Below are 10,038 nucleotides of genomic sequence, written 5' to 3' on the forward strand. Positions count from 1 at the left end.
AATCATTTGACATGGAGCATGAAGTTATTGTTTTCATGTTTCAATTATTTTTTTAGTTAATTTTGAATTTAATTATTTGTTTTTAAGCTTAGAATTTTCAATTTAATTATTATTTTACTATTTAAGAATACTAATGCTAGATGGATTCTGTTAGTTAGGAAAGTTTTAATTGAGAATCATTTCCTATAAAAGATTTTAAGACTAATATAAATAGAGATATTTAATTTATTATATGGAGAAAAAAACTATTTTTGATTGCTCTACATTTAGTTTTATAACCTTAGAGCTTAAGGACTCTAATTTTATCTTTGTTATACACTTCTTGCATGGTATCAAAATGGATTAACATTCAAATCGATGGCAAATTGCAAAGAGAATTATGGAGTAGTTGGTGACAACCATTTATGTGACAACGATTAGGGGATGCAAATTATTTGGGATCAACGAGATTGTTATTTAGTAGCGACAACAACTCTAGAAGGGCGAATGCAAACTGGGTTTGATGAAATCAATGCCAAATTTGATGATCTTACAACTAGGTTTGAGGCACTATGGTTATGTACAAACATCAACAGAGGTAGAAGAGAGGCAAGCACTAGGAATGATACCCGCGGCTAACTTGTTATTAAATCAATTTGTGCAAATCCTCGTAGTTAGTATGACTACATGTATTCATCCAATGAAGAAAGTCTATTTAATTTGGCTCATGTGAGGTATGAATAAGAATTCCAAAGGAAAGAGAAATGTGCTTAAAGACTTGCCTGGAAGTTGACCTTACTTTAGATCCATTCCTAAATTTCCATATAGACAACTACTGGTCTTTGTGAAAGGTATTGGTGAAGATGAACTTGATGAAGGCCATGAGATCTTATCAGATCAAGGCAAATAACCACAATCCGAGAGATAAAAATCTATCAACGTGAGCAAGAATTTTTTAATAATGAGGATGTTCTATGCGAACCTAATGAGGATGATGAAAGAGATCTAAATGATGAAGATCTTGCAAACAAAGACATGACTGACCGAATAATGTTTTACAAGTCTTCTGAAGATGTTATGATAGATTACTTTGGTGTTCCTTTAAATACAATGGTTAAAGTATTGAAGGATATAAATGATGTTGAACTCAAGTTTAAAGTAGAAAAATGTAGGAAGGAACTAAATGAACAAAAAGTGTAACATCAAATATAATTTTTTTTCTTACTATACATGTATCGTAAATTAAATTTTAAAGCTCATAGTTTAAAAACATGTTACTTTGTGAATAAGTTAGCTACAATATTATATTCCAAGTATTTGTTCCTTTGGAGTGGAAGATTTTAATTTTTGATGTATAACTTGAGGACGAATTTTTCTCAAGTTAGGGAGATTTTCGTAGAATAAATTATCACCGAAGTTTACAGATTAGATTGACAAGACCAAGATTGAAAAGAAGTCTGTAAGGTAATATAAAAGCTTTTAATATGAAGCTCGAAGTTATTATTTTATTGTTTAGTTATTTTTCTAATTAATTTTGGATTTTAATTAATTATTTTTTTACTTAGCTTAAAACTCTTAATTTAATTATTATTTTATTATTTCAAAATTCTAATACTAGATAAATTTTATTAGTCAAAAAAGTTTTAATTATGAATTATTTTCTATAAAAAATTTTAAAACTAAAATAAATAGAGATGTTTAGTTTATTATATGGAGATCATGACTATTATTTAAATTTAATAAAAATACTAGAGAATTTGTTTTAGATTTCTCTACAGTTTGGTATGTAATTTTAGAGTTTGAGAATCCTAATTCCATCTTCCCAATACACTACATTAACTAATATAATTTATTTTGTATTAGAATTCTAAAATAGTAAAATATTCTAATCAAATTAAAAGTTATAATGTAAATAGAAAAAGAATCAAAATACAACAAGATAAATAATATTAATCTTGCATGGTAATATGTGCTTTATTTAAAGATATTTTTATTATCGATTATCATAAAATTTTAATCTAATAAAAAATAAGATTTTTTGAATTTTTTATTAAAATTTTAACATGATATCACATTTGGATTAAAATTTCAGTTTGTTTTATCTAATTGCGTCTTGAACTCTTTAAAACCTAAAAAAAAGAGTAATAATTGAGGAAATAATACAATAAATAGTACTATACGAAAAAATAACGAAGAAATTTCACCACGTCATTGGTTTGGGCAATTTAGGCTTGGAAGTGCTTACCCGAACAAAAGAGCGGCTTTAAGATAACAATTGTTTCCTCTGCGATTTGTGATCTTTGACTCTTTTTCTGCCACCAAATCAATATACAAACTTTTGATCCTTTAAGTGCTTTCGATGGCTTAGAGCAACCTTTGTTCTCTGGAACCAACCCTATCAAACCTTCATTCCTTGTCAGTCTCTCTTGAATGGTTTTCATCACTGGCATAAGAATTTGGGTTGCACTGTTTTAGAAACATCCATGCTTTGATATCACTTGTCAAAGGGTCAAATGTTTCGCTCAAATTTCAGCTCCTATGCAGTAGCCTATCACCCATGGTCTGGACTGTTTTCTCCCTCAACTAGGCATGGTTGTAACTACCAAAACTTCTCGCAACTCAGCTGCAATTGCCACCCACAAATCCATTATCTGACTGCCAGCCCTTGGTGCTAGTTCTGCTTTGTTTTCTGTCAGCTTAGGAAGTCCATTATCCAAGCCTCATATCCATGCCAGACCAAGAACCCATGACTCGTGCGAACCATTGCACGCTGCCTGCCAAATTCTGCCATTGTTAACGCGGCTGCTAGCACCCCCTGGCATTGTCAAGGCAGTCTGCTCATGTTGTGCACCTTTTGCCATTTGACCCCCCAACAAAATTGTTCTTTCAATGCTGTAGTAATCCATTAAAAACGAAACCCAACAACTAAAACCTTCTATTTGTATTGCATTTCAACCGTTCAAAAGAATAGATAAATTTGAAATTGCAAAGTGATGAATCATATTGTACCATATCTATTAACATCAGTTTTTGCAGAATAGGAAAGCATTTGCAGGAATGTTATGGATTTTGAACTATAAATTAGTTTACACTTACTTGAAAAGCTTCATTGCATAACAAAACTGAACTGCTGACTACAGAATACGAAAGCTACGCTTTTCAAAATTGGAAACTCCTAGAAAACTTTGCAAAGAGAGAGAAGGAGAATTATTATTATTATTATTATTATTATTATTATTATTTATTAAATTGAGGAGAGAATGGATCTAAGTATTTTGAAGCTTATCTCCCTAGCATTCACATGAAAAAATAAGTCTGACTGTGAATGACATTTTATAAAGAATGAGAGTTTTGTTTTTTGTTTCCTCTTTATTAGGTTTAATTGCATATAAAAAAAGTCAAAACAGAACGGATTTCCATTTCATTATAACGCAAATTGGCCTCCTGTTCAAGTCGAGTGTTGCTGGCAGCTGTTTAAGCAACTGCTGCTAGCATTTCTCTGTAATGTTATACCATCATACTTTCAAAGTATATGTTCTTCTTTTCTTTTCTTTTTTCCCCGAAGGGAGGACCTTATCATGCCAAATAATTTCCTCTGTCACTGCCCTCAGCTGGTGGTAATTTAAAACTTTTTAAATGATGTCCTTTCAGAATATGTCTATCATTATCATTCAACTCATCTATCCTGACATTCTTAGTTCTTCATCTGGCCATTGATTATTAGAATCATTTTCTCTGATTTGAAGTCTTTCCCCACCTGCACCGTTTAAGCATCTGTGGTCATTTAAATCACTGTTCGTTTTAGGCTCTTCTGTGTTTGTGAATTTTTTCATAACTATGAGATTCTTATTTTGTCAGTGCCTCCCTCACACTTTAATCAATATGCAAGTGCACTTGTAATAATCCAAAATACATATATAAAAGGGTTTAAGGGGGTATATTTTGTTTGATGAACAAAAATATTTTAGGCATGACTGAAACTTGGCTAAACTAATGGTGGCAAGCGAACCCACCTATCACCATTATATTGGTCCATGAAACCAAATGTTGTCACTATTAGGGAGTGTTTTTTAGTGGATTGACAACAACTGCCTCTCCTTTTCTTTTTTATGTTAGTGGTGAAATCTATTTCTACTGATAGAAACTGATCATGTTAAAGGAATTTTCATTTTTTTATTTTTTTATATCTTATTTGCTTTTGTTATTATTGTTATCAATATGTTAATAATAATGCTATTCTTGACATGTTTTGGTGGTAGAAAAAAGGTCGATCATGATAATTATAACAAGTTGTTTTATTTTATGATGACATAGTTTATTGAAGATAAGATTATGTTAATGTTTGGATTGCTGTATCGTTGCTTGTATTGATGATAGTTGTAAGGGATTGATCAATGATGGGGTTGGATTCACAATAAGTGATTTGAGATAGTTGGTAGTATTAGATCAAATCAATAGTTAAAATCTGGTAAGGTAAAAGGTGAGAGAAAAGGTGATAAACAACTATATTTTGTTTATTGTGAACAGGAACAAGGTTTTTTTTTTTTTGTATTTTTTTGATGTCTTTATTATTGTGCTTTAAGCCTCTATTTATATTGTTAAGAAACATTTCAAAATAGAAAATAAAATGATCATTTAATACCTTTTTTTTATTTTTTCTTATTGAATGAGATACATAAATTTAATGATCAATGTATTTTCTTTTTCATTCTTAGACTATGCATGATCTCTTCCTTTCTTATTGATTTCAATGATATCCATAATTGATGATTCTCTAAATATCTTCATTAAAAATTTTCATGTAATTCAAGTTAACTACTATCTTTTCAATTTTGTTTGAATCTCTATTTTATGTAAGATGATCTCTATTTTTTTTTAATCTTTGAATTTTCTTATATTATTTGATATTTCATTATTTTGGCTATTATTTTCTTTCTTATTTATCATTTCACAACCTAATCTTTTTTTCTTTTTCTTTTTAGCTTCTTAGATAAAATAAAATAATCAAAATTGATAAAAATTACTAAATAATTGTAATTTGATTGAATTAAATCAAAAGGATATTTTTTTTAGAAATTTTTATATTTTTTAAAAAATATATCAAAAAATAAAGGTAAAAACAGGTAATAACAGTGACCATCTCCTTACAATACCTACATTATAAAATATTTGAAAAAATCATTTTCTTTTAGCTTTATATAGTGAATTCATAAAGAAACAAAAGACAATAATAGAAAAGAAAGATTTTTTTAATAAAACAATCTCATAGAAAGGTGACTTCCTTCAGCAAAACAATACAAAACAATCTCATTAAAATTCAGCTACTCTCAATATAATGTAAAAGGCTATAATGGTTATCAAATTTAGTTTGAATTGCCTAACTACGAGATTCTATTACAAACCTCTAATTTTAAAAGCTGAAATTTTTTAATAACATATTTGAATTTTCTTAATGGTAAAGCTAAAACTACCTGAAGGTAAGACTTGAATTTTCTTAACTTTTTTAATGGTAAAGCTTGAACTTTCTGATTGAAGGGTTTAAATTTTTTAATTGCAAAACTGAAATCTCTATATTACAAGGCTAAAATTTCCAAATGATAAGGCTTGAAATCTTTTATAGTATGATCGAAACTTTTTAAGGGCACATATTGAACTTCTTGATCATAGAACTTGGATTTTTTTTAAGATAGGACTTGAATTTCTAAATGGAAATGATTGAAATCTCTTAATGTAAGCACTTGAAATATCTTAATGGTACGACTCGAACCTCCTTTCTAATGTCAAAGCTTGAATCTCCTAATGGCAAAGCTTGAATCTATTAAGAACAAAGCTTGAACTTGCTAATAGTACAACTAAAAATTTTTAATGAAAGAGTTAGAAATCTCTTAATGGTAAGGTTTAACTAAACATGTCCTTTATTAGGATCATCTTCAAAAAAATATTGTCATTAATATAATATATGGAGCATATAGCTCAAATAAATTAAAAGCTAAGTTTGATAAAAACTTTCACCAGTTTAAATTATTTAAAAAAAAAAGTGTTTTGTAGAGCATTTAGTTTAAAAATATCATAAATTTTAATAATATGCTTATAGCCACAACTTATTTTGATTTTACTTATGAAGCATACCTTTTTAGAGGAAAAAAACTCAAATTGTAAATTTTGAAGGCTTAATTCTTCTTTTGATATCATATACATTTTTTAAAACCTTGGACATTGAAGGCATCAAGAACTAGTTATTAGCTTGTTTGAATTACTTAAATGACATAATTGCTTTATGGTCTACTATGAATTTATCTTTCCATATAATTTATTTTGATCACTATATATGTGTTGTTCATTCATTGTCTTAACTTGGCCCATATTGGCTTTATTTGTCATTGGCCCCAAGTATACTTTAAAGATATCCATTCATTATTGTTTTTTTGTCATCACTATAAAAAATTTGTTACTTTTACTATTTTTCACGTTATCATTTCATTATTGTTATTATAATGAATCTTTTACCAAAGTTGCCCTAAATTGTTCTAGTTGTGTTTATCTTTTCCAATAGCCATAAAAAAACACACATGCATTATCATCATTCTTATACAAGATTTTATAAATTTCATGAATGAGAAATTTTTGTTACAAAATATTTTTCAAGAAAACATCTTTCATGTTATAAGACTCAGCGACGAATTTTAATGTTATGTTCATATAGATCCAATTATAGAAATGAAGTCATTAATGTGAATTTAGAAGTATTTTCATCAAATAAAAATTTTGGATTTTTTTAGTAGATGGAGGGTTTCTTTTCTTCCTTTTTTTTCCTTTTCTTTTGTTATGTTTTTTTATTGTGTGTTTTTCTTGGTATCTCTAGTGTTCTACTCTAGGTCTCTATTTATAATATTGATAATCCTTTCGAAATAGAAAAACACTCATAAATTAATACCAAATATTAGAGGATCTTTTTTTATTTTTTCTTCTTAAATGAGATCCATAAGTTTTCTTATCAAAGATCAATTGTTTTCCATTTTTAAACTATGTCGGATCTCTTCCTTTCCTTTTTCATTTTAATGAGATCCATAATTGAAAATTATATAAATATCTTCATTAAAGTTTTCCATGTAGTTCAAGTCAACTATAATCTTTCTAATTTTATTTGGATTTATACTTTATGGATGATGATGATTATTTATGTTTTAATTTATCAGTTTTTTAATTTCATTTGATCTTTTATTATTTTGGACCTTTTTTTTTCCTTACTTATCATTTCACACCCTAATCTTTTTTTTTTATTATTATTTTTAACTTGGCATGTAAAATAAAAAAAGGAAAAGTGTTACAAAAATTTAAATGACCATAAATTTACTGAGTTGAAATATTTTTTTTGAAAATATTTGTATTTTTAAAAAAATATGTTAGAAAATAGGGTTCAAAATAGATTATGTCATTCCCCATCCTTTTTTCTAAGGTTTTTAGTTGTAGAGTTGATATATCCTTAAGGTATTGTTAGCATATTATAGTGTAAGATAAGGCTCAATCATGTCTAGCACTAATCATATATTTATGGCTAATTTGTTACTCTATATGTTAGCAATATGATAGATGCTTATCATTGTTGACTAAAGAACTGGTCTTTTCTTATCCTAAAACTTATTTTCTTGATATGGTATATGATTTAACTTTATTTTTCTTCATTTATATGTTCAGATGTTACATCTTTTTTAACTAGGTTTTGGTTAGTTGACATTGCCACCACCTTCTTTCAAAGTCGAGGAGATGTTGGAGATCACTAGCCAATTTATCTTTCATATTATTAAGTTTGGATAACTTATATTGTGGCTGATGTTTATATCATTTATTGTTAATGTATCTTTTAAGCCTAAAAATACTGGACTTTTATTGCTCTATATTTTTATATTTTCCCTTCACTTCAAGTCTTCTCTTCTAAATATAATTGTATGACATCATAATTTTATTATTTTTACTCTTTGACCTTACTATAATTGATATACCTTACTATAATCTTACTATTATCATTGACTAACTCCAACCTCTATCATGGTTGGTCGGACCTAATCTATTGTATTTTTTCTTTAGTATAAAACTCTTTTAATTTGGTTTAGTCGCTATTATTGTTACCTTAAAGGATGGGTCGTTATTACCTTATATTTCTTCTTTAGCATAAAGTCCTTTTAATTCTTAAATATAACACAATTATAAGTATCATATCTTCATAAGTCATGTCACTTATAATATTTCTTCTCTTTATTTGCTCAATAGTAGAGATTGTATGATAGCTTAAGAATTTGGTTTGTCCTCCCTATATTAATTGGTCAAATATCACCTTGGCTTTCTTGATGTTGATAAGTATTTTTTTTATTTTCATAGGTTATTTTGGTCACTTTTGTTTCTTGATCAATAGGCTTGTTACCGTTTTTTAGCTTTATCAATACAATGAGCTCAAATGGTTTTTCCTCTTTTAAGTTTAATAAACAATATTAGTTATTACTAAATTTTTTAAACTCCTCATTAGAGTAAGAATCAACCATTTAATGAGCTATCACAACCTCGTTTAAGTAGGCAACTAGGTATATTTCTTAAGTGGCTTCTTTTTAACTCATTTGTTGTATATCTTTTCATATCAGATAGAATCATCTATAAAGGTATACACAAGTCTGAATACTTCATTTCTACAAATCAATTTCTAATATTCCATTATATCCTTTATAAAACTTAGTTAATATACTCTTGTTCTATTATGGTGGCTTCATACTTGGTTTTCAAAGTCTTAAAATGAAAGATATAGCTCTGTATAAACTCTTATGGGTCTTCAACTATCCTATCTAAGTCAACTAGTTTTATATTTATTTTAATTATATAAAAGGATGTGCTTTTGGAGTTACCTCTAATTAACTAAAGTTTGGCTAAACTAGTTGTAACCATCTGATTATGTCATTATGCCTCAAAAAACGATAACCATAGGGTTATGTTGAAGTCATTAAAACACCAATATACCCTCTAGTAGTTGGTAGACACAATGATGTTAAAAAAGATGAAAGAGTTGTGGGTTATTAAGGACATTATGGTTTTTTTTTTTAATCTTAGTTTTTTTATTGATGTAAGGAATTAGATGATGAAGAATCATCTTGTGACATATATGATAGAGGCTACTCCATTAGCCTCTATATTTATGAGTCATTTGTAGAATTTTTATGGCTAGAGAAATGGCCTATATCAGTTATAAGGATGGACAAGTCATTAATCATTATAGCCATGTTTTTACTAGTTTGGTCTTTTAGCATGATTATATATATATATATATATATATTGTTTCTATAACAAATTAAATGCCTTGGACTTTCTAATTTGTTGATTAATGGATTCTTATATTAATATGTTACCTATTATTTATTCATTTTTTTCAAATAAAAAAATTATATTTATTAATATGATTTAAGTGAAGGCATGTAATAACCTCACAAATCAACAGAGTGTGAAATTCTTAACTTAGTTTAACATGTTAAAAGGTGAAGGGACATAATGCCAAGAAATTTATAAACTTAGTAAAAGTAAAAAAAAAAAAAGGCAATAAAGATAAAAGAAAGCTATAAAGCAACGTTGTCAAAAATATTTTTTTAACACAACACGGAACATACAATAAAGCTCAAGTTGTAAAATCAAATCGTAAAATCATAAAATTACAAGTAAAATATTTTAACTAAATTGTAAGATCTAGTCAAGTAGTAAATAATAATATAACACAATTAAAATAAAAATAAAATAAACAATACTTGAAACGGTAAATGTCTCCACCTAAAATTTTTAATCTAGAACTGTGCAAGGATAGGAGTTGAAAAGTGATATGAACTTAGCTAGCAATTTTACAAATTTTTTCAAAAGAGATATACTTGATTTGTTTTAGTTTTAAAATCATGTGTTTTTTTATATGAATGTTTATTAGAATTTCAGGAAGACATTGAAGATGAGGTTAAAAGGCTAAAGAATGAACCCAAGCAAATAATAGATATGTGTTGTGCAGCCTGCAAAGAAGCACATGCTTCAAAACAAAAG

The sequence above is a fragment of the Populus euphratica genome, unplaced genomic scaffold (assembly GCF_000495115.2).
Source record: "Populus euphratica unplaced genomic scaffold, PopEup_1.0 scaffold46.1, whole genome shotgun sequence".
Taxonomy (NCBI): Eukaryota; Viridiplantae; Streptophyta; class Magnoliopsida; order Malpighiales; family Salicaceae; genus Populus; species Populus euphratica.